Source organism: Alligator sinensis, unplaced genomic scaffold (genome assembly GCF_000455745.1).
Source record: "Alligator sinensis unplaced genomic scaffold, ASM45574v1 scaffold582_1, whole genome shotgun sequence".
Classification (NCBI taxonomy): domain Eukaryota; kingdom Metazoa; phylum Chordata; order Crocodylia; family Alligatoridae; genus Alligator; species Alligator sinensis.
Genome location: NW_005842651.1, coordinates 618,271 through 645,181, shown reverse-complemented (window position 1 = coordinate 645,181; position 26,911 = coordinate 618,271).

Below are 26,911 nucleotides of genomic sequence, written 5' to 3'. Positions count from 1 at the left end.
AATGGAAATATATATAGTTTACTAGATTGCCAATCTCCTCATATGTTTTCTTTCCTCGCTAATCCAAACCTATTTCCCCATCATTAAGAGAAACCAAAAAAAATGGAAAGGCCAAGAAAATATTTTTGTTACGGTGTGACCAAAAACAGAGTATTCAATTAATGGAGGTGGTTCGTGGGAAATGTCCATGAATGACTTTCATGGGAGGGGAGGTAGGGGCAATTCTCATCTAAAATTGGGCACACTGAAGTTCATGTTATTAGCTTGTATTTTAAAGTGCCTTAATAAAGATATAGACATGATGCCACTGTTCCCAGCTGATCCATGTGCAGCAGGAGCCCTAAAGTTTCTCCTGCTCCACTTCAGCCATGAGCTGTAGCTGTGCAGGAGGCCAGGCTCAGCAGCGGACAGCAGCAGCAGTGCACAGGTTTCTCTTCCAGTGCTGGCTCCCTGCCTGCCCTTCCCTTGAAGGTTTCCCTGCTAGTGGCCAGGAGCAGGCACTAGAAACAGAAACCCATGCGCTGCACCACTTCCCCTGGCTAACACAGGCATAACTGCTTTTGCCCCACACTGCAGGGAACAGGTGTGTGGGGAGATGGGCTCTGCCGAGGAGAGTGACAACAGTGCACAGGTTCCTCCTTCCAGGACTTGCTCCAGGTCAGTGAAGGTTATAGTGGGGTGGGGGAAGGCTGGAAGGAGAAAACTGCACGCCACCACTGCTGTCCCCAGATGAGCCTAGCTCCCCACACAGACGCTCCCCACATACCCTGGCTGGAATGCCTCTGGGCCCCACTCCCCTTTCACCACTCCCAGGTCCCAAATCTACTGGGGACAGTGGCATCAGTGTCAGCAAGGACCAGTTCCCCCCATGTTTATGCATCTGCTCCTTGTCCTGCAATTCTGTGTCCCCTGCCAACCTGGGGGGCTTAAGTCATGCCTTGGTCTCATCCACTCACAGCGAGAAATCCTGGCCCGTGCAGGTTGCTATAGTTGTCTCTGCTCTGCCTCATTCTGTTTGAAGAAATTCAGAGCTCATCAGATTCAGGTTTTCCATTTAAGGGTAGTATGAAAGTACAAACTAACCCTACCATTCGTTCCCTTAGATCACTTTATTAGAGAAAATAGATAGATATTATAGTAGCTATGATAAAAAATGTTTAGCAAATTCTCTTTGCCATTAGATAGTATGTGACTGACTGGGTGCTAGAACAGGGTAAATTATACTCTAATTTATCTGAGTATATTTGCATTATATCTGCATTATCTGAGTATATCTGCATTATCTAAGTAAAATTTTTTTCTACAAGGGAAACCATTATTTTCACCATACTACAGAGAGTTCTTGACAACATGCTGAATTTAAAGGTAAACACTGTATACCTGTGAATCCCTTTCCGCCATACTCTAGATTATTAATTTTAAAAGAGAATTTATGTTTTGATATGTTAGGTGAAGCTGCTTACTTAAGCCATTTCTACAATTTTGGTCACTTCTGGGCATGATTCAAAGGGCAAAAACCCCATCTAAATATGAGACAAAAATTAATGGTTCAAACTCATTGGCAATGCTTTTGTCAGGTAATGAAAGGAACTTGTTTTAAAACACCACTATCAGAAGGTTAAATCTATTTGTCTTCACCCTTCAATTCATTCTAAGATTAGATGTCACAAAGAGGGTCAATGCACAAAACTATTCCTTTTGCATATATAAAGGTTGACGTCAATCTGAGCCAATTTCAAGAAGAAGTAGAGTACTTAGAAAAATCTCTCTCTGGATCCTGATGCTTTCTCTAAAAAGGAGCAGACAATGCTAATTTTTAAACAAGTAGGGAAGAAGAGGTTAAAGGAATTATTAACAAAATAGTTCCTCTACAGGGAGCAAAAACAACACAACAAATAAAATACAGGCTTACTTGCAATTAAATCTATTGAGTGTTAACAGTGATAACCTTAGTATTCCCATCCACCAAATTAAGTCTGTAAAAGGCATTCTATATTGTGCACAAGGCCACAGGGCAACACAACACTTAAAAAAAAAAATCTCCTGGCAAACTGAGGTTAAAAGAGACTGTGCTCAGGACACCAACTAGATGTTTGATTTTATTACTAAATATACAAGTGCGTGGTGTTGAAAGATAAACTCTTTTAGCCAGGACACCACTACAGCCAGCAAAACATCCAAGAAGAGTAGAATCAGCATTTCATAGAGATTTCTGTTACATCAAGCGGCTTCAAGCCCTGAACACGTTTTCCAAATGGCAAATGAACATCAGTAGGCTGCCATCTGTACACCAAACTAGACTGCACCTCTGACCTCAGAGTCCTTAATCCTACTGGAGTGCCTGCTTCAGGTACTTTTAATGCTAATTTTAAACCCTACATTTTAGGGTCTGAGAGTTAATGTGACATATGTTGTTCAAAGCTACAACAAAATTGCCTGCTCTTTAAGACCAAAGGAGATGAGACAAGCCAGCACTGTTTGAGACCTAGGATCAATATTGGATGCATCGTTACTCCTTCTTGGAGTGAGGAAGCAATAGAGGAGCCTATGTTTGTCTTCATATAATGGTATATTACAGAATTGATTTCACCAAAACATTTCATTATTGTGTCATTTTTGTTGGATAATTTTGGAAAATTCTTTTTAAAAATCCTCTTTAAAAATTTGTTTTAAAGGTGAATCTAAAATTTATTTTAGTGAATTAAAAATCACCTGAAGTCCAAACATTTATTTTAGGGTCAAAGAAAATGTGAGAGTGACTTAGATTTTTTTCTATTTCTCACTTCTCCATACTCTGACCCCAAGAAGTGCCAAAAACAAGGAAACCAACATAATTTTTTTTTTCTTTAGATCGAACTCATTCCCCCTCCAAACTTCTTTTTCCTGATTTTTCAATTCAGTCACGAAACTGAAAAATATTTCCCTGTCTCCATTTACATACCTTTATTTATGAGTTTATTTCATAGTTTCATTTGGAAGCAACAAATGAAACAAAATGATTAAGGCTATCCAGATATTTGAATGAAATGACAGTGCTCTCCCTAGAATTTTTTTTTTGGCTGCTTTATTCATTTAATTTTTTTTTTTTCTTGGCCCTAGGATAAATGTGGCAGTCTGATTTTGAGACACCCACATTCACAGTCTTTCACCAGGTCATCTTTGAGTCAACAGTTTTAGCCTTATGATGATATATTATTGTAGATTACTAAAATCAGCTTTGTAGTAGCATTTCCACATGATAAAAGTTACTTCTTAAAAGCTTAAATCAGGAACAATACATTTGGGAAGTGTGATTTTATTTTATCTGTTGATGATACATTGTTGTTTGTGCATTGCTCCTCTTCCCAGATCAGAGATACCCAATTTCTAAATATTTTCCCCGTCTTAGGGCTTCAGTATCTCTGCCTACTTGAGGAAGAGATACAGACACAGTTCTTGGAATAAAACATGTAATATTAGAGCAAATAGCTGAAAACCTATTTACTATTAACCAGGAAGTCCATTAATACACAAAAGCCTCGGATACGGATTCAATTGTCAAGGTCCACCTAATTCAAGGTAGTACTTAAGCATGTGCTTAGTTTAGCAACTTCAATGGACTGCCCTTATTCTTACTTTTGTGTGTGTTCCCTGGTATATCAAAACAATGAAGAGAGATTAGATTAATTTTTAGCCTTTGAAATTGAGTAAACAAATAAGTGTAATATTCAGTTTTACAAATGGAATTTCTTTAGCTATTTATATAAAATATACATGGTACCAGAAAAGTATGGCATAGTTATTAGTTATACAAGGTCTGACGCTACATTCTGCTTGTGTCATGTACTTAACTCCTATTCACTTTCATGGGACTTCTGCCTGTAGGCTTCACAGAATTTGATCATTAAGCACCAAATATGGAAGTGCTATACTAATACTTTTGTTACAATTAACCAGTTCCACAAAAAGAAGCTGAAGAGGGGAAAAAATTAAATGATTTTTATTAGCCTCTAGCAGTCTTCATTATCTCTCAGTTACCTATTGTATTTGTGAGCCCTATGACAACTGCTCTAATAGTACATTTTAATTTCCTTCCATGACCCTATATTATATCTGAAAGATGCGTCTTATTCTGCCAACAGCTATCAGTGCCACATTTACTCTTAGGCATCACTTCCTGGTTTCTGGAACTAGAACACACACATGCACAAATACCCCTTGCTTGCTGGTCCTCCATTTTACTTTAAACAAAAGAATTGCAAAGTTTGAAGGGAAAAGTTCAGGGGACATGGGGAGAGAAAGGGGACATTTCAAGGGAGATGATTTCAGATGCAGCTGAATTACAGGTTTTCTATATTTTGTTTACTTTCCAATATGACCTTCTGAATATTCTTTCTTACTTACCATAACTCATTCTTTGTGCTAGTCTCTTCCTTCATCTTTTATATTGCTGTTTTGGAAATCCACTTTAATCATACTTAAATTATTAACTGGTACAATTTGTGCATTTTGCTCCTGGTACAAAGTGAAATTAATTTGAAAAAAAGAAAAAGGATTCCATCGACTTCAAAAGTCCTTCATAATTTTTTTTAAGTTTTGCATTTTGACTTCATGTCTTTTAACAAAGCTCAAGCTTACCAGGAAACAAATCTAACAGAAGAGAAGGTTCAGAAGTATTACTTTTTTGTTCTGGTGCATTCAGAAAGAGTGCAGAGATCAAGAGATTGGCACAGATGTCATAGAAGGGCAAGCAGAGACAGACAGGTTGAGGCAGTAGCCATTTTACAATTTTAGAATCATAGCAAAATACAGCTAGGAAAAGACCATATAAATTAATCTAATCTAGCCCCCTTCTCAAAGCAGGATCATATCCCTGAATAAGGCATGCCAGTCAACTATCTTTCTATCCCAATCTTGAAAATTTCCAGGAATGGAGGTTCTACAACTTCTCTAGTAGCCATTTTCTAATGCTTAACAAATGCTCACAGTCAGAAAGTTCTTCCTAATCTCCAACCTAAATTTCCTCTGCACCCACCTTGGTATTATTTGTACACTTGCTAAATTCCATTATTCAATTCAGTTAATCAAACCTGCAAAGCTTAAACTGATTTGGAGGTAGATAAACATTCCCTTTTCATTCCAGAAATGCAAGCACATGCCTGCAGTGACTCAGGCTAAAAGCCAGGGGGGTGGGGGGGGGGTAGTAAAGCAGCCCTCCCTTCGTTTCCACAGGTGTGAACTGAGAGGATGCAGCCAGGCCCCAGCAGCATACTCCAAAGCAGCCTAGGAGGGAATGTTTATCACCCTGAACTCAGTATTTATCAACCCATTAAAAAACATAGCAGGGATGAATTTATATTAAGAAAACAAAGACTCACTCCATTAACTAATGGAGCTCTTCTTAAACAGCTCTTTTTAAACAACTTTCCCAAGAAAGGACATTAAGCTACCTGTTGATTAGCTCCAAAAAGCTTGTCTGCCCCACACCACCGACCATAGTCAGCATGTGGTCTGCTAGCTAATGCTAAGGTGTCTGCATAAGGCAGAATGGAGAAGGGAATAAAACCTGCTTAGCAGGGAGAAGCCAGGCAGATGTTCTGTGCCTGCAAGTCTCTGTTGGAGTTTCTCCCTGTTGATTAGCTCCAAGTCCTGCCAGAGCTGCTAGCTAATGCTGAGATGTCTGTGGGGGTTGAGGGAATGCCTGCTTAGCAGAGAATGGGAGAGAGACAGGGGAGCAGAAGCCAGGCACACACCTGCAGTCTCTGCTGGAGCTGCAGCCAGGGAGCAGAAGGGAGAGGTCAACCCTGCTGTGGAGCAAAGAGCCCTGCCCAGCCCAGAGAGCATGCCAGGATGCTGGGTGAGTCTAATTTATCTTAAACTAGCAAGGAGCCTGGGACAGACATTGCATAAACTGCTTTGACCCAAACCAATTCAGTCTGATACTACATTCAACCAGGTTTATATCAAACTGGTTTCAGCCATTTTTAATCTTGTTTATTTGAACTGAACATGTGTTCTGTTACAGGTTTAAACCAGTTTCTGATCACTTAAACCAGTTTATGTGTAATGTCTGTCCCTAGCCTATAGGATAGATCCTCGGGGATTCTCACTTGATGCCTCCTCCCAACTAGACACTTGAGCCACTACTCACTTAGCATGAGAATCCAACCAGTTATGCATCCACCTTACAGTATTTTGTTTTAGCCTTGCACCCATCTGGCCTCACGGAGATGCTCTCTTGCCGTGCAGGAGTGTGCACCCGGTGCCAGCCACAGGGTGTGTTCTGGCGGCCTTGGCGCGGGGTCCCGTTCACCCCAAAGGAGGCCCCAGTATTCACCTGCCATGACTTGATCCTTTCCTTCAGTGTCGGGGTTCCTTCTTGTTGCTCCTCGTGGGTCAGACACTGCCCTTAATGGGTGTTCTTGGGGCTCCACCTCCCCTACACTCCAGCCATATGCCAACCTTCAGAACAACCTGATGTTGGATTGTTGGATCACTCTTCAGCTGTCTCCATCTGCCTCTTCTCCTTGCTCCACACACGGCCTTTTTCTATGCAAGATGCCCATGGGATGTTGGACTGACCCTGGGAAAAGTTCCGGGTCTTCCTTCCCTAAGCTGCTGCCTGTTTTGTTGCTCAGGCTCATCCTGGCCTGAGGAAGCTGTCCTTGATCCTTCTTCCTGCTCTGGGGCTCTGCAAAACTGAAACAATTTAAGGAAAAAAAAGGAACAATTGGGTTGTGGGGCCTTGGCCCACCCCACTCATAGGTCTGGTGTCTCTGGCTCTCAAAGTCCCTTGAACCCATCCTCCTTGCCCAGCTGCCCTGCTGGGCCAGCATGATGCCTCCTTCAATGGATCTGGGTCTCCTCCATCAGGTCCCTCTTCATCTCCTTCCTGGGCTGCCGACACACCCTGTGTGCAGCCCGGGGAGTAGCCTCCGCTCCCAGCCCTGGTGGTGCTGCCCATATCACTTCCCCACTGCCAGCTTTTAAATCAGCTGGGTGGCAATTTTTGCTGACAACATTGGCCGGTGCCATTCCCAGCCTACAATAAAAGCAGCTGATGAACTGCGTGGGTGGTTCATCTCGGTGCAGCTCGTCCAGCTCTGGTTTTCCTAAAAAAGGTACACATGCCCTCTCTTCAGAGCTTTTCTCTTTCTCTTCTGAGTGGGTTGGCCTTGCCTTGGGTCTTGCTGTGGGAGAGTGCTCCAGGGCCTCTGATCATCTTTCCCTTGGACACAACCCCCACTTTAAGATGCTTTGGGGCATTTCGAGACTTTGGCCTGGATTCCTACCTTGTATCCATTGTTTCTTCATTGTCTGGTTTACTGTATCTGGTGTTCTGTCTTCGGTGTTGCACCTGGATAAGAAATCCGCCATGGTATTATTTTTTCCTAGGTGATGTAGTATTTGAAATTTGAAAGTTTTCAGGGCCAAGGCCCACCTGGTTATGCAGGTGTTATCAGTTTTGCCCCTGCTTAACCACCGTAGGGGTGCATGATCTGTTATAAGCTTGAATTTCCTCCCCATCAGATAGTAGCGGAAATGCTCCATGGCCCATTGGATTGCTAAACATTCCCACTCTATTGTAGCATACTGTCTCTCCACGGAGAGCAGCTTACAACTCATGTATGCCATGTGTCTTTTGATTCCAGCATATTCTTGGGTCAGAATGACCCCTATGGCTGTCTCCGATGCATCTGTCTGTAAGATAAAAGGTTTGTAAAAATCAGGTGTATTAAAACATCTTTACATAATGCCTTCTTTAGGAGATCAAAATTATGCTTCATTTTTGCAGTCCATTTTATGGCCTCTGTCTTTTGCCCTTTAATGGATTCTATAAGTGGTGCTGCTAGTTCTGAGAAATGAGGCACAAATCACCTGTAACAATTGGTTAACCCCAGGAAGGACTGTAGTTGCCTGTTGTTTTGGGGAATCACAAAATTGTGAATGGTTTGTACTTTATCCGCCAGTTGCCTGATGTTACCTTGTCCTACCTAGCCCAGGTACTTTGCCTGTTTCTGGGCTAGCACGCACTTCCATGGGTTTATTGTCATCTTCGCTTCTTGCAGCTCTGAAAGTATGGCTCGTAGTGCTCTCCTGTGTTGGGCCCATGTCTGGTTGAATATAACAATATCGTCGATATAAGCCATGGCATAGCTGGCATGTGGCACCAGGATCTGGTTCATTAAGCATTGAAACATCACCACTGCCCCATAGAGTCTGAACGTCATCCAGACGATCTTGTAGAGGCCCCACAGGGTCCTGAAAGCTGTTTTTGTTTGGTCCCTTTTGGCTACAGGTATCTGCCAGTACCCCTTAGCTAAACCAAGCATTGTGATGTAGCGCACATTCCCTATATGCTCTACTAGCTCGGCATCCAGAAGGCGTCAAAGACCACCATTTCATTTAGGCGACTGTAGTCCACACATAATCAGAGGGATCCATCTGGTTTTGGGACAGGAATAAGGGGGTTATGCCAGGGGGCTCTGCCATATCACCCCCTGCTCTAACATCATCTTAATCTGCTCATGGATCTCCCCAAGGAGGTGGTGGGGCATGGGTTGCCACCTCTCCCATACTATTGCTCCTGGCAGGGTGTTTATTGTGTGACAAGCTCCCCAGGCCCATCCTGGGTCTTTGTGAAAGATGTCTTTAAAGTTTCACACCAGCGGCTTCATTTCCACCTTCTGAAGGACCAACAGTTCCTTGTTTATCTGAACTTGGTCTTCTGGTATGGCTTTTGGCTCTTCTCTAGCTAAGACCTAGGACCCTGTGGTCCTAGGTCTTCCACTTCACCCTCCATATACATGGTCCATCCTTTGGGCTTGTGCCAGTTTTGCAAGAGGTTTATGTGGTAGATCTGCCTTTCCCGTTGATGCCCCAGCCTGTGGACCTCATAATCTACCGGGCCAACCCTGCATATCTCCTCAAAGGGGCCTTGTCATTGTGTTAGGAGCTTCCTTGTGGATTTTGGTAGGAGTACTAGAACCCTCTGGCCAGGCCTGAATTCCCTTTTCTTCACATGTGTATCATACGAGGCCTCCTGGCACTGTTATGCTTCCTGGAGATTATCCCTGGCCAAGTTCTGTGCCATCTGTATACATTATTGGAATTCCCACTGGTAGGTGGCTGGGGTCCTCACATTACCTGCATCCTGCTCCCAGTCTTCCTGTATCACCTGCAGCAGACTTTGGGGGTGGTGTCCTAGGACGAGTTCGAATGGCGAGCACTTTGATGAGTCCTGTGGGCTGTCTCAGATAACAAACAATATTAAAGGGAACAGTAAGTCCCACTTCTGTAGGTCTGCAGGTGGTGCATGGATGTCTTTAGGTGTTTTATCTGCTGTGTATGACACACGACCTGTAATACCCCAGACATAAAATTCTGCCCTTGGTCGGCCAGGAACTTCTTGGGAATTCCCACCCATGCAATCCACTCTATCAGTTCCTCAGAGTGGGATCGCCTCTAGGTAATGGGTGCCATAATCAATGAATACCAGTATATACTGGTGCCCTGCACTACTCCAGGGTAGGGGTCCCATTACATCCATCACTATCCATGAGAATAGGGTGTCAATAATGGGTAATGGCTGGAGTGGGACTTGAGTGGAGCAGTCCTCCCACATTCTCTGTCATTCTGGGCATGCCGCACACCGATGGGCAATGTCTTCCCCCAGTCCCGGCCAAAAAAACCAGTGGGCTATCCTGGCTATAGTTTTGTCCCAGCCCAGGTGCCCCCCTGTGGGGTTTGCATGGGCCAACTGCCAAACTAACCAGTGGAACTGGGTGGGCACTACCAACTGGGCTTCCTCCTGCCCTACCTGCCACCCCCTCTGGACCTGGTAAAGCAACTGGTCCCTTACCTTGTACTGCGAGGCTCCGGTGGCAGTCTCTAGCTGGTTGTTCCTGGTTTTGACGATTCATGTCTGTTTGCTCGAAGTTCCTCGTCATCTTTGTGTGCTTCCCTGAACTGTGGCCCACTGGCCACATCGTGCAGATCCACTTCCTCTGCATCCTCCGCCAACTCCCCATCATCTTCAAGCTCCCCAAGCCACCCATTGAGGTCCCTGAGCCATCACCATCCATCCTCAGCATCCCTCATCCTTTCTAAAACATCATAGATTGGGGTCCAATCTCGCCCCAGCATCATATCACATGCCAGGTGTTGGACCAGCCACTCCAACTAGATGATCCCCCTGATGTTCCATGACTCAAAATTGGATCCACTGGTGTTCGACCTTTTTTGTCTCACCATGGAGGCAAGCCATCCTCACAGGCATTGCTCTGCTGCTCATTTGGGGTGGGACAAGGTCAGCCCACAATAATGACCGGGCACACCCTGAGTCCAGTGTGGCCTTGATGGGGTGGTTCCCCACCCACACTCTCATTACTGGGCAGCTCCATATTGCATTGTCTCTCCCGGAGTCATAGCTGCAGTCCATCTGTTCACCAGCATCTATTTCTTTTTGTCTTTCTGCCTGCCCCTTTGGGGAACTGGTTTCACCTCTTCTCAGCCTCGCATGGGTGACAGTTCCCTGGGCTTGGTGCTGGCTTCTCCTGGCTGTACACTGTTTCAGATGCCACAAAGACTTCAGCCAGTCTTCACAGGCCTCTTCATAGTTGGCCGGTGAGTGCTGGTGGACCCACCATTGGGTTCTTATCTAGGTCTTCTGAAGTTGTTCCAGAAGTATTCGGTCAGCCAATGTGTCTCAGTCATGGGTATCTGGGCTAACCCACTTATTCAGAAGATCTCAAAGCAGTTGCATCAGGATCCGGGGTTGTTTCTCATCAGGGGCCTTCCTGGATTGGAACTGCTTCTGATAGTACTCTGGACTGATCTCAAGCCTGTATAAAATGTCAACCTTAACCCACTCATAAATCCAAGCTTTGTCCCAGGCTAGGGCTTGGTATGCTTCTCTAAGTAATTCCTAACCTGTTCTTCACCTGCTATAAACTGTTTAACTCCTTCCCTATTGTAGGTTCCACCTGCATTCATGGTTTGGTAAATGGACTTTTTGTGAAGACTGCACTAAAAAATAAAAAAGGCATTAAATACTTTAGCCTTCTGTGTATCATCTGCAACTAGGATGCCTTTTTCATTAAGTAAGGGACCTACAAGTGATAAAAAGAAAATGATTAAAAGAATAAAGTTACGTTATTGTAGGACTGGAAGAATATTTTGAAAGCGTCTTGTGTGCTGAAAGATACGTTACGCCTATACATACATATATATACACATATACATATAGTCTCACATGTTAAGCTTATATACATACATACATATATATATATAAACTTAGCACATGAGACTTAGCAACATTTTCAAAATTCAGACCTATATTGCAAACACAAACAGGTATTGTATACTCCAGGTAAATCATCACTGAGGTAATATATGCTTTATGCGCATAGAGAATATGATTTTAAATGGACTGGTCTAGACACTGAATAAGTAAGTCTATAAAATTTATTTTACATTTTAGATTTTTTTTGGGGAAAAAAATGAAACCTAAATGACCATTAAGAGTTAGAGAACCCACTCCCACTGAAATAGGGGGCAAACCACTGACCAGTTCAAATGGGAGCAAGTAAAGGATACTTTGTCTAATAATGGAATTTGTATTATGTATAACTGTAAACAGGACCAATGGCCTGAAAATGAAATTTAGAGGTTTGGTTTTTAGGAACTGGCTTGTAGGTAAAGTAGATATTGTATTAGAACAATAGTTTAGGGGAATGGCAAGGGTTAATTGATTTCCAAAAGCCTTTCTCTCACACAGTTTCACAACCTTCAAGGCAGACGTGGTGTCTGAGACCAACAGACACACACACACACATATCCTGGGAAATTAAAAATATCCAAACTTTATTTTCATTATAGAGATAGGCCTGGCTCCAGGGCCATAGTAACCACTTGCAAAAACCCTTGGGATTTCCAGTTTCAAATGAAATGACCAAATGAAGGTGTGTGCATGTGATAGGTTTATGAAAATAGGATTTTGGCTGGCAAAACAGATGTGGACAACATGATGGTGCCAAGGAAATCAATCAGTAATACCGATACCCAGAAATGAAGAGTCATTGGAGGAGAAAGAATACAAAAGGAGTTTTCAAAATAGCAAGTTGGCATCGCCCCCCAACCTCCAAGGTTGCTGATGTCAGACATACAAGCAAAGAACCTCAAGGTGGCATTTATGTACTGGCTGGACACACACTCGCCTTGTGTATATTTTGGGTACTGGCAGACAAGGTTCTTTGGGTGAATCTGATATCTTTTATTAGATCAACTTAAACAGTTGTAAAACAATTATTAAGCAAGCTTTTGGGTTCAAAAACCCTTCGTCAGGCAAAGGAAGTTTCAGCAGTTGGTGTGTGCTCTTCCTGGATGGAATGAAAAATAAAGAAGCCAGAGGCTGGGCTGGTATGCATACAAGACAGGTAGTCAGTGAAAATGTAGATTGAGGAGTCAATGGGTGAGAGACAGGCTGGGGAGGCAGGGGGAAAGAGAGAGAAGGGGGATGAAAGTGGAGAGATACCTGGGGAGTCAGATGTCAGGCAGGTTATAATGTGTCATAAATCCAACGACTATATTTAGTCCATGATTTTTAGTATCCAGGAGGTTGATGAAATGGAGTTCATAGGCTCGTCTCTGGGAAGTGTTTTGTAAGTTCTCTTTGAGGATCAGGATGGAGAGGTTGGAGAGAGAGTGGTTTTCTTGTGAGAAATGTGCCCCCACAGGTAATTGGGTATTTCTGTCTTTGATCAATTTCCGGTGTGCATTCATTCTGGTGCGCCGTTGTTGTTTGGTCTCTCCTATGTATTTTCCATCAGGGCATTTGGTGCATTGGATGAGATATATTACATTTCTGGAGGTGCAGCTGTAAGATCCAGGAATGCTGATGGCTCTGTTGTGGGGTGTAGTAATAGTGGGGGTGGTGGAGATGTGTTGGCAGGTTTTGCATTTCATGTCATGGTGCAGTCTGGATACTTTTGGTGTGTTCTGGGCTTGAGGAAGTTTGCTTCTGGTGATGAGGTTGGCGAGGTTCGGTGTTTGTTTGTTTATTTTACATTTTAGATTTTTTTTTAGGGAAAAACAATGAAACCTAAATGACCATTCAGAGTTAGAGAACCCACTCCCAATGAAATAGGTGGCAAACCACTGACCAGTTCAAATGGGAGCAACTAAAGGATACTTTGTCTAATAATGGAATTTGTATTATGTATAACTGTAAACAGGACCAATGGCCTGAAAATGAAATTTAGAGGTTTGGTTTTTAGGAACTGGCTTGTAGGTAAAGTAGATATTGTATTAGAACAATAGTTTAGGGGAATGGCAAGGGTTAATTGATTTCCAAAAGCCTTTCTCTCACACAGTTTCACAACCTTCAAGGCAGGAGAGACTAGAGAAACTGGATCTATTCAGCCTCCGCAAGATAAGGTTGAGAGGCGACCTTGTGGCTGCCTATAAGTTCATCACGGGGGCACAGAAGGGAATTGGTGAGTATTTATTCACCAAGGCGCCCCCGGGGGTTACAAGAAATAATGGCCACAAGCTAGCAGGGAGCAGATTTAGATTAGACATTAGGAGGAACTTCTTCACAGTTCGAGTGACCAAGGTCTGGAACAGGCTCCCGAGGGAGGTGGTGCTCTCCCCTACCCTGGGGGTCTTCAAGAGGAGGTTAGATAACCATCTAGCTGGGGTCATCGAGACCCAGCACCCTTTCCTGCCTATGCAGGGGGTCGGACTCGATGATCTATTGAGGTCCCTTCCGACCCTAACATCTATGAATCATCTATGAATCTATATATTACATTTCTGGAGGTGCAACTGTAAGATCCAGGAATACTGATGGCTCTATGGGTACTGGGGAATTTGAGTAATGTATGTTGTAATCATCTTGCTTGCTTTGCCTGAATTGCTTTTATTTCCTATCACTGTGTATCAATAAAACCATCTATTATCAACCGGAGGATTTGTGGTCAGTCTGAAGCTTGTGCTCACCCAGAGCAGGATATTGGGGCCTGGTTGTGAATCCACTGCCAACAAGGACCAGGCCCTAGAGGTAACTGTGATGCCCCCTGGTGGCTGTGCAGCTCCTGTCCTGCTCTGGCTCCTAGTGTACCCTCCATTTCCTCTCTCCTGCCACACCTTTGTTTGGATGATTTGATTATGAATCAATTCATAGCAGGTAGATCATGCCTGACTAATCTAGTCTCTTTTTATGACCAGGTTACAAAACGCCTGGACGCAGGAGTAGGGGTTGATGTCATATACTTAGACTTCAGGAAGGTCTTCGATACAGTATCCCACACCATACTGGTAAACAAGTTACTAGGCTGTGACTTGGATGACTACACAGTCCGGTGTGTGGCAAATTAGCTAGAGGGTCGCACCCAGAGAGTCGTAGTGGATGGGTCGGTATCGACCTGGAAGGGTGTCTCGGTCCTTGGACCGATACTCTTCAATGTCTTCATCAGCGACTTGGACGAGGGAGTGAAGTGTACTCTGTCCAAATTTGCGAATGACATAAAAATGTGGGGAGAAGTGGACACAATGGAGGGCAGGGAACAACTACAAGCAGACCTGGACAGGTTGGACATATGGGCAAAAAACAACAGAATGCAAGTCAACAAGGAGAAATGCAAAGTGCTGCACCTAGGGAGGAAAAATATCCAGCACACCTACAGCCTAGGGAATGACCTGCTGGGTGGCACGGAAGCAGAAAGGGATCTTGGAGTCCTAGTGGACTCCAAGATGAACATGAGTCAGCAGTGTGACAAAGTCATCAGAAAAGCTAATGGCACTTTATCGTGCATCAGCAGATGCATGACGAACAGAACCAAGGAGGTGATACTCCCCCTCTATCGGGTGCTGGTCAGACTGCAGTTGGAATACTGCATGCAGTTTTGGGTTCCTCACTTCAAGAGGGATGTCGATAAGCTGGAGAGAGTCCAGAGAAGGGCCACTCATATGGTTAAGGGCCTGCAGGCCAAGCCCTATGAGGACAGACTGGGGCACCTGGACCTCTTCAGCCTCCGCAAGAGAAGGTTGAGAGGCGACCTTGTGGCTGCCTATAAGTTCATCATGGGGGCACAGAAGGGAATTGGTGAGGCTTTACTCACCGAGGCGCCCCTGGGGGTTACAAGAAATAATGGCCACAAGCTAGCAGAGAGCAGATTTAGACTAGACATTAGGAAGAACTTCTTCACAGTTAGAGTGGCCAAAGTCTGGAATGGGCTCCCAAGGGAGGTGGTGCTCTCCCCTACCCTGGGGGTCTTCAAGAGGAGGTTAGATAGGGATCTGGCTGGGATCATCTAAACCCAGCACTATTTCCTGCTTATGCTGGGGGTCAGACTCGATGATCTATTGAGGTCCCTTCCGACCCTAGCATCTATGAATCTATGAAAAGGGAGGCTGTCCCAGGGTTGGCCTTTGTTTAGGTTTTGGCTAGTGGGTTCCTCCCGGATCATGCTGCTCCTAGTTGCACCCTTAAGCACTACATGGGACCCTCCTGGACACAATGCTCCAGGACATTGGTCACTTTAAGGGTTATTCATGGCCTCCTCTACCCCTACAGACATACCCATGCCTCATGGTTAATCGCTTCAGTAGGCACCTTTCCTCAAAATAATGTCCAGTCTCCTCAGGCCTTCATGACCTTGTCAGGTTCTTAGCCTTTCCAGATTCTGCCCCTTTTCCTCTAGCTGGGTCTGTAGCCCAAAACCCATGGTTCTGGAACTCAGCTACTGAAACCCAGCCCATTTTGCCCCTCTTGGGTACTGGTATAAAGTATCACCAAAATTACAAGCCCCCTGGCTGTAACTAAAATATCCCCATACTAGGTCCATATCTCCCTGCAAACTAGAAGCTTACTTGAGCATTCAGGGCAGTTTACGTATCAGTCAGTCTCTCCTGCAGCTATCTTGCCCAGGAGCTCTTCTCCCTGCTGCCCACAGGGCCAGACTGGCTGCCTGGGCTCAGGCACTGATCTTATGTGCCTCTGAAGTCCCACCCCTTCCAATCAGATGGCTCTCCAGCCACTCACTGGGGTTTCCTTTTAGGCTTGATGGCTGGCCTCCAAGGCAGCTTACACACCTTTATTTGTGCACCCTTAAATCAGTGTACAAATACTTTCATAGATTTTCATAGATTCCATAGACATTAGGGCTGGAAGGGACCTCGAAAGATCATTGAGTCTAGTCCTCCACCCCAGGGGCAGGAAGTCAGCTGGGGTCACAGGATCCCAGCAAGAAAAACATCCAGGTTTCACCTGAAGGTGTTCAAAGTAGGTGCTTGAACCACCTCCGGCAGCAGGCCATTCCAGACCTTGGGGGCTCAGACAGTAAAAAAGTTCTTCCTTATGTCCAGCCTGAAACAGTCTTGCAGGAGTTTATAACCATTTGACCTTGTAATCCCTTGGGGCGCTCTGGTGATAAACGTTCCCCCAGGTCCTGGTGAACACGCCTTATAAACTTATAGGTGGCCATCAGGTCGCCCCTGAACCTGTGCTTTTCCAGGCTGAAAAGTTCCATGGCTCTCAGCCTCTCTTCATAAGGTCTATTTTCCTAACCTCTGATCATGTGTGTGGCTCTCCTCTGGACTCTCTCAAGCTTCTCCACATCTTTTTTGAATTGTGGAGCCCAAAACTGGATGCAGTACTCCAGCTGTAGCCTCACCAAGGCCGAGTACAAGAGGAGAATGATGATCTAGGATTTGCTTGAGAAGCATCTATGGATGCAAGCCAGCATTTTGTTCACTTTACTGGCTGCAGCATCACACTGCAGCCTCATGTTCATCTTGTGGTCAGTCCTGACCCCCAAGTCCCTCTCGTCCGTGGTGCTAGTCAGCGTAGCACTGCCAAGCCTATAGACATGCTGCAGGTTTTTCCTCCCAAGGTGGAGAACCTTGCATTTTTCAGTGTTAAACACCATCAGGTTCTCATCTGCCCATTCACTGAGCCTGTCAAGGTCAGTCTGGATTACCCCCCTGTCCTCAGGTGTGGATGATTTACCCCAAAGTTTGGTATTATCAGTGGACCTGACCAGTCCACTTCTGTCTCCAATGTCCGCATAATTAATGAAGAGGTTGAACAAAATACGTCCAAGGACAGAGCCTTGGGGAACCCCACTGGTCACAGGGCACCATGATGATTGACTTCCATCAACCACCACCTCTGGGCCTGACCACAGAGCCAATTCCCCAGCCATGGTGGATCCAAGGCCACAGTTGGCCAGTTTTGACAAAAGGTGATCATGGGATATCAGATCGAAGGCTTTTTTAAAGTTGAGATGTATGACATCAATCTCTTCCCCCTTGTCCCAGTGATAGGTCACCTGGTTGTAAAAGGAAATGATTTTGGTCAAGCATGACCTACCTGCAACAAAACCCATGCTGGCTATCCCTCACGGTGTTGCCATCGACCAGTCCGTTGAGGATGGCCTCCTTGATGATTTTTTCTAAGACCTTCCCCAGGATTGAGGTCAGGTTGATGGGCCTGTAGTTTGCCTGATCCACTTTCCTCCCTTTCTTGAAGATAGGGACCACATTGGCCTTCTTACAATCTTTGGGCACTACACCAGAGTGCCAGGAGTTCTCAAAGATCCGTGCCAGGGGCTGAGCTATGATGCTAGCCAGCTCCTTTAGTACCCTGGAGTGTAGATTGTCAGGGCTGGCTGACTTGAAGGTGTCCAGCCTCTCAAGGTGTTCCTTTACAAGGTCAGCATTGATGGAGGGCAAGGAATCTCCCTCACCCGGGCCTCCCTGTCCTGAAATGGGCAGTGGCATCCTGTGGGATTGATGAAAGACCAATGCAAAGTACCCATTTAGTTGGTTGGCTTTTTCCTGGGCGTTGGTTGTCAGTTGTCCCTTCTGGTTTAGCAGGGGTCCAATGTTGCCCTTGCTTTTCCTCCGGCTCCCCACATATCTGAAAAAGGACTTTTTATTGTCCTTGATACTTGTAGCTAGTTGGAGTTCCATGGCAGCCTTGGCTTTCCTGGTTTTCTCCCTGCAGGTCTGGACCAGTACAGAGTCTTCCTTCTTGGATGTGGATCCCATCCTCCATCCTTTGTAGGTCTGTCTTTTTAGACACAGGAGGACCACCAGTTCCCTGAAGAGCCAAGGGGGCTGCTGTGCCCTCTTGCTGCCTTTCCTCTGAGATGGAATAGCCTTAGCTTGTGCATCTAGAATCGCTCCCTTGAGGAGCAACCACTCTTCCTGGACTCCCCTGCCTTTGGGGTCATGGTCCCTTAGGACCTCACCAACAAGTCTCCTGAGCTTGTCAAAGTCAGCCCTCCTGAAGTTGAGGACCTCTGTACTGCTGACTGACTTGACAGCTTTTCGGCAGATGGTGAAGGTGATCAGCTCGTGGTCGCTGTCACCCAGCTTTCCTTCGAGCATTAGGTCACTGATTAGGCCATCCCCAGTCGCCAGTATCAGGTCAAGCAGCGCTTTGCCTCTTGATGGCCTGTAGACTTCTTGAGTCAGATAGAGCTCATCCACACATGTGAGGAAGCTTTGCGACCTTTCGGATTTGGCCGAGCACTCTTCCCATGAGATGTCCAGGTAGTTGAAGTCCCCCATGACAACCATGGACCAGGAGCATGCAGCCTCAGCCAATTCCCTGGTGAACTCCTGGTCAGTCTCTTAATTCTGGGAGGGAGGTCTGTAGTAGACTCCAACCATTGTATCTCCAGTACCGTGTTCCCCACGGATTTTAACCCAGAGGGTCTCTAGTCATCCACCCTGAGTGCCGATGTCAGCTTGTAGGGACACATAGTTCTCCTTGACATAGAGAGCTACACCTCCACCCCTTTTGTCTACTTGATCCCTCCTGTACAGGGTATAGCCATCTATACCCATGGTCCAGTCATGATTGGAGTCCCACCAGATCTCTGTTATCCCTATGATATCGTAATTATTAGTGTTGAGCAGGAGGACATGTTCCTCCTGTTTATTCCACAAACTCCTGGCATTGGTTTACAGGCATGCAAGTGTCCAAATATTAGAATGGACTAAATTGTCTTTTAAATAAGAAGACCTGTGTCAAGTCTGTAAAGTGCCAGTTGTCCAGAACTGGGGCCATAAAACACATTTCCAAGAGTTAACACAAGTTTGCTTCCAATGTAAACAGCTTATTTAATACAATCAGCAAATATAGCTAATTTAAACCAAGGGCACACAAGAGATATGAAGTAAGACTTTTTTTTTTCTTCAGAGTGACAGAATAAAAGGGTTTTCTAAACTAATGAGGCTGATTAATGAAAAAGAGACTTGATTTTTTTCCCCAAATGGATGCAAGTCTTAACCATTTAAAATGTCTCTCATCTATTCTCTGTAGAACAAAATACAGCAGTTTACTAGAAAGCGACCTTTTTTTTCTTGTCTCTAGAAGAAGCTAATTTCTTAAATACTTTAACTTTAATGGCCCAATTTTTACCTAGTGATTTGTCTGTCACTTTACATTGCAAACTAGTAATGCCAAACATACTAGTGCTGTGATTTGGTAGTATGTTGCCCTTACTCACAGCAGGTGCTTGCTTTTGACCAATTTTTATTTAACACCTGTTACCAAGCACCTCAGAGCTGTGATACAGAGACAGTTAAGCATGTCAAACAATGGTGTGACCACATTGTTCATAGTTAGATGAGTGCACGTGATCACAATGTGTAAGAAATGACAAAGACAAAAATGAAATTTCAACTTTCATCCAATCAGTAAGTCATACAGTGAAGTCATGTCTAACATGTCACTGAAAATGCCTATGTATTCTACAAAAAGATTTCAATGCAGTTGGCTCCTGTATTGAGCATAGCTCCTATATTGAATAGATGCTGGATACAGTTACACAAACCTCTAGTATTTGAGCATACTGTGCAGTAAACTAGGCAATGGCACAGTAAAGCATCTAGTGTAGACGTGCCCATCTCCACTACCTTTTAGTGTCTTGTAGAACTGTATTTGTGTAATCTGTAACTGATCCGCTCTATATACAGACTCATTTCTCCCATGTATTCCCCACAATCCATCCTTTTCTTCACTGCCACCATTTGATAAAAGTCCTAATATTAAGAATGGTTTTATAAATATATTTACCAGATCAACATTTACCACATATTAATTTATTAGTTTAATCAATTACAGATTAACACATACTCCACCAAATGGGTTATACCCAGATCACTTAACTATAAAAAAAGAAAGACAGCCATTCTTCCCTCACTCTGACACACATACACATACACACCTTCTTTTGATGCTTTTCATAGTAATCTATAAACACGCAGCAATGACTGGTATAAAGGTGTTCAACTATCTGTAAATGCACTGTCAATATAAAGCTTGAGCTGATCATTTGTTATTTTGAACCTTTTTTTCTCAAACCTTGCTGGCTCTTAACATTTCTTAGGGTTTACTGTACACCACTAGAATTTCCAAATAACCTAATACTCCTGGATGATAAAAGGAGACCCATTCTATCCCTGTCATATGAATCAGCCACCAAGGTAATGAACAGCAAATCAAGTAGCTCCCTGTAAGTCATGACTGGTGGTGGGTGGCACAGTATTGTAACCCATGGGAAATCAAGTTATGCCCAGATCACCATTCCACTTCCAGTTTTTAATGTACTTTTCTGTCCACCTTCTTCTACTTCCATATCTTCCTTTCACTGCCATCTTGGCCTGGATTTTTATTTACTTATTTATTTATTTTTAATTTTCATAAGCAGACATGTTTTACGTGCCCTTCTCTGAACTTAATTTAGTCCCATGGTACTAGATTACAATTCACTGCTAATCATCGTGGTGAATCCCTTCTTTCACTGAAATCCATGCTAAATCTATTTACTTCAACCAAACATGAATATCGTCCTGTGTACATATGCAACAATGTTTATTGGTCAAATAACAGCTCTCTGTTAATCATCTGATTTTCAGGGCAAGATACTATGTTGTTACCCAGGTGGCACCTAGACACCTAAATTTGGTTCTAATCCACCCTGTTCAAGTCCCTGAAAAATGTACCTTCATCTTTTCCTTACAACTAGGTCATAAAAAAGCATTGAAGGTGACAAGATTCCCCTCCCACCTCCACCCCCCACAACACACACACACACACACACACACACACACACACTTTTTGCATTAACCGTTTTTTCAGGGACATGAAAAAGTTTGAATAGGATTGTATTTAGACACTTAATAGATGAAATAGGATCTGACCCATAGTGCCCTTTCAATCACAATAGTTTTATTATAAGGTTAATTTATGTATTCCTTATTTTTCCTATGTTGCTTGTTTCCTGTCCATTAGCTAACTAATAAAATCCTGCCTGCCCCATAGCTCAGGAGGAAGCTGAATGGTTTATGGACTAGCAAGATTCCAAATGAAGCTCTTCACTCAAAGAGAGGCAACAGGAAATTCCAGAGAACATAGCAATCTCTCTCCCACAAAACACTCAAGAAGGAATATGTGGTAATATAAATCTTATGCAAACTGTTCTTTTTCCTACCTTCATCATAGTTTCTTGCAATGATCAATCTGAATCCATAAGTAAAAACAGTCTTTAGTGGTTAGGTGTACAATATAACACTACTTGTTAGGGAAATCTGTATACAGCTTACAATTTTACTTTTCATTATGAGTATATCATAGCATAGAGACTTTTTTCAGTTCCTTACTCGGAACTGAGAAAAGTATAATCCTTCCCTTACAGGCTTTATTTGAAACTGTCTTGTTAACAAAGACTACCAACATGTCATTGTCTTTTTCACATACGTGAAATACAGTATCATTTTACTTTAATTCCTGTATCATCAATAATCAACTTGGCCCCTGAATAAATATACTGTACTCAAGAAACTTCAAACCATTGATTGACAGATTCAACACTACTTGAAATGTTTGTTTTAATTTATTCACCCTTGCTTAGGTTGTCCTGTACTGTAGCTTTTTTAGGAGCATAATCAATTCCTTTTTTTTTCCACAGACAATTTAAAATTTAATAGTTTTTTCTGCTGTGTTTTACCTTGGTTTTGTTGCATTACCTGGATTTCTAATATTGTCAGGTGCATTTTCCTACCAGAAGAAAACTAATTATTAAAGTTACCTTTTTTGCTAAAAGAAAAGAGAGGAACACCAATGCAAGGCAGCTTTCCTCAACAATAAATATTTGACTTAACTATAGATCACTCAGATCTTTGCTGGATCAACTGCTACCACAGTAGTTATTTTAAGTATACAAGGGACAAACAGCTTTAGGGAAGAAGTGTGAAACAAATAAGCCTTTTTTATTACCATTTCCCTTACACTTTGTCATCAACCCATTGATTACCAAATAGTTTGCCAAGTGCCAAACATGACCACAAAAAGGTAGAATTTGCCTTTTATATTCATGTAACACAGAGATAAATTTCTTCTTATTGTATTGAAGTGAAACTAAAAGGGTTCCTTGTTTATTCACTAACCATTTGATAGAAATTCCTCTACTGTTAAAAAAATAAGTCTCCTATTCTCCCACATAGATCTTACAAAACCAATTCCCTTTTAGTCCATTGCAATTTGGGATCAACATAAAACTAGTTGTGAATTGAGATCAAATTTGCTAAAAGTTTAAGTCAGGTTAAAAGAGAGAGAGAGAGAGTTTGAAAATAAGCAAGTCTGATTTTTAAGATGAGTAATTTTTGTCTTTGATTTGACAATTTGAAAAAATAAATTTGCACTGTTCTAATATCAATATTCTAATAATAAACACTAAGCCATTAAATGGATATCTACCTTATTGAGTATTTACTCCTAGACTACATAAGAATAACTTGTGATGGGCTGTCTTATAGCTGCCTGAAGGATTCCAATATATAAAAATTTAAATTGAGTCCATCATAATCCAAAATGGTATTTGGTTCATCTTTCCACAACGTTGTGGCAGATTTTTTTAATGTAGTTTACAAGTAAAGGAAACCCAAAAAGCAAGATGCACACACAACAGAAGAAAGAGGAGGAAAAAACCACATCATTGCCAATTATGTCTCCCATCAATTTCAAGCCACTGCTGATCATAAAATGACAGCAAACATTATAGTGAGTGTCAGCCCTTTGATGCTGATGAGATATAAAGCAGTCTACTGCAGTGACATTCTCCCACAAGTCCCAATTTTATATTTTTTCCCATGTGAGACTCTTTGCAACTGCATTATCTGATTATATCTCCCCTTTTGTACTTCACATTAACAAAAGAACACAGGTAGTATGCATGGGTAAGCTTAGCTTTCTGTCATGAAATTTCAGTTGAAACAAACAAAATAATTTGAATTGAGAGAAATAGCAAATGACAATATTCAGTTTATATGAATATTTGCTATTTGTCTGAAGTATATGTAAGTTTTTCATTATTCTGTTTCTTGGTATTGAAGCCCAGTTCGTTTGTTTTGTTAAGCTGCTTCTTTAACCTTTAATTTTTTATGGTCTCCATAAGAGAGGATCAATTTTGTTTGTTTTGAAATACATTTTAGTTAGTGCATTATAAGAATACATAATTAGGCAGCTTTATTTGTAATACTATGCCCCCCCCCCATATGTAAGAGGTATCATAAAAATAACTGGTTAATTAAACGGTTAGCTTGAGACCAGCTACACATGCAAAGTACTAATTACTTGATAAAAAGCTCCAACTAGCTATAAGGCTAGGCCTCAAGAATGTGTACTAACTTTATAGCTGTTTCTATGAAGTTTTAATTTACTTGTGTAGTAGGGCCTCCCCTGTGTCTGGCAGCCCCTGTTTGCTCTACAGGCTCTCTCAGTCTGCCTGGAAACAGAAAGGCAGCAGTGCACAGGGCATCCCTGATTGGCTGACCCAGACTGCTTAGAGTCAGCCTTGTCTCCTTTCAGCCCAATATGGGAATTGTGAAGGGGGCCTGTTTTGCTCCCTCTTAGGCTGGAGCAGTACAGTCCAACAAGTGACACACTGTCTCCTGTGTTGGGGGGGAGGGGGTGCAGAAATGAGAGAAAAGCTGGAGGATGGGATGCTGGAGGAGTTTGCTGTGGCTTTTCTCAAAAAAGTATGCGTACCAATATTCACCTTCCCAAGATAAACTATTCTTGGATTGATGTAACTTTGGTAGTTTCAGAGAAACAGAATGTCTATATGTGGCCTAAGTATTTCTCTGCCTCAGTCCCCATTAAGTGTGCTCACAGCATGCCTAAAACATGATAAAAAAAAAAAACAGGCTCCTTACAAATGGCAGTTGCACATTTTAAAAAAAGCTGAAAGTCTCAGGTGCAGGAAATAGGGTTTATTTCCTCAAGAGGGGATTCCAGACTATATCCTGCATGGACTTGGGTGGGTGCATGCTTGCCTTCAGCCCAGACTCAAGCCATGTATGGACATTCAGTTTCTCCAGGGAGGGTTGTTGCTCTCCCAGTAGAAGCCATGAGTATACAAATGTTCAGGATTTTTCTTCCAGGGCAAAAATGGTTGCTCCAGGAGAAAAATAACCTGGGAACAAACAGGGTTAAATGGCTTCTTGGGGAGTGAACTTCTCTATGCATACATTTTGAGAGAAGCCACAGCATAACCCTCCACCATCCCAGTGTGCTTTGCTCCCAGCCCTCCAGTAGTCCCAGGGAGACAATATGTCACTTGGGCTAGACTCTAGTGCTTCAGCCAAGCTGGGAGCCCTTTTATAAGCCCTTCATTGTGCTGCAGAGAGGCACAGACTGCAAGGCAGTCTGGGTCATCTCGTCAGGATGGCCCTATGTACTGCTGCCATCTGTCACCAGGAAGGCTAGGAGCTTGCAGAGGAAACTGAAATGTATACATAGGTGCTCCCTAGCTGCACCGTGGCATAACATTTGAATATCTGTTCAGGGGTCTCCAGGTAAGGTTTTTTTTCTTAACCAGGAAAACAAACCCAGGATAATTTTCCTAGACCATTTGAACATGTATACACAGATTCAGGCCCTTAAGTTCCAAAGGGGGAAGGCATTTCAGCCACATTCCTATGCTTAGCATTTCCTACTGGTTTTAGAAGGTACCCCTAGTGTACAAATTGTCTTGGATCCCATATTGAAGTCCCTAAATTTTCCTTTGCCTTGTCTAGCAAGACTAACACTGGGTTTTGAATTCCTATCTGGTGTGTGGGTAAAAAAGTTGAGAAGTTAAGTGTTGCAGCATCCTTTTTTCTTTCTTTTTTTTTTTTTTTTGGAGCTAGCCCACTTTCCGTGTTTACAGCCAAAATCACGTAAGAGAAAACAGCTGTTTAAAAGAATAAACAAATTAATCTACATGTCATCCTACATCTTCCTAGAGCTTTATATTCCCCTCCCCCAAGGCTGGGGGAAGACCCATATATTTAGCAGAGAGTTGTCCCCTCCTACTCCAAAAGGTTTTAGGGTGTTAAAAGAATATAGCTTTCCCCATTGTTTTTCAAGTGAGTGGGGATGTTTTCATCTTGGGAATATCTAACGTTTGTCTGAGTCAATGACGCACACCTTTGTAGCCAGGTCTGACATAGTGGTCTTCTCCTTACCTGTGAACTCTTTTGTCTAACTTATGGACTCCCACTTTCAAGTCAGATATACAATCTGGCTGTTTTAAACAAGGGATCCTTCTGGTTCCTTTCTCCTGTTTATACTTAAAAGCCATTACTTTATCTTCTACAAGACAAGAAACAAACAGGAGCTGAAGCCAACCCTCTCCTTGAATCACTTTTATACTTTTCTGTTTGACAAGCTTTCATCTCCTTCCACAGCATCCATCACTCTGTCTCTCTGAAACCTCCAAGGGTTTCAGACAGAGATCTCTGACTTCATCCCCCATCCTGCTCAGGATAGAGCATGCACCCCATATGACAGCAGCCTAGAAAAGGTTAATAGAAATTCTTCCATTTGTGACTAAACAAATTAACTTTTTAAACTTTTTTAAACTCACTATCTCACAAAAGCAATTGCTTTTGTTCCTCCAGTATCCTCCATTCCACTACCCCATCTGAGAAGATAGATGCCAAATATTGGTTTCTTGGATTTTGAGGGTACACATGCACACAACATCTCTAGTGCCACAGAACAATGATGCCAGACCAGGAGGTTCTACACAGTCAAACCAGAAGGTGTATAACTAAGTAAAGTGCAAATCTAAACTGAATTTATTTGAAAGGGAGCCCAAAATGAATAAAAATAATGGACTGGACTGGTTTCTTCTTCTAATTCAAGTGGTGAGGATAAAATCTATCTGTTCTATTTATAAGGTGCTCATGTTACTTATGCACTATATAAATAAACCAAAGAGATCTATTTCCAAACCTGTCTGAGATATGCACCCACTTCAGACTGGGCTCTGCTAGTTTTGAAAATCAAGTCAGGACTAACAAGAGGGTGAGTTAAGGTACTAGACAGTCTCTAAAGTATTCATGTCATAATTATCCTATTCAACACCCAATACTGCCTCAAGCCACAGAATGTAAACAAACATATGGTTTTATCCTGGAAGCAGGAAAGAAGGAACTAGTAGAATAGTATAGTTATGCCAAAGCATAGAGTTGGCATCCTACTTCTATATCATTTGGGACTAATCAACCCAAGAATCTTGACCTTGATTCCCACCTTTTGTCTTCTCTCACTTTTTAACATACTATTTTCCCTTTCACCTGAAGGGACAAGTGCCAGTAAATTTCACAAGGTTCATTTTGTAGAATGTCTCCTCCCTACATACCTAGTAATCATTGTTTTATATGGGAGAAAATGATCTATCCCAATGTATTTGCCACATTACACTTTCTTAGAGCAGGCCCACAGCAGTACTACATAGCCTCATCCAAATTTTTCCTCCCTAAAATTCTAGTGTTGAGACTAGAATTTCTTGAGCAGGCCCACAGCAGTACTATATAGCCTCATCCAAATTTACTTTTCATATTCTTATAATTATAACTGGGCAGCAGG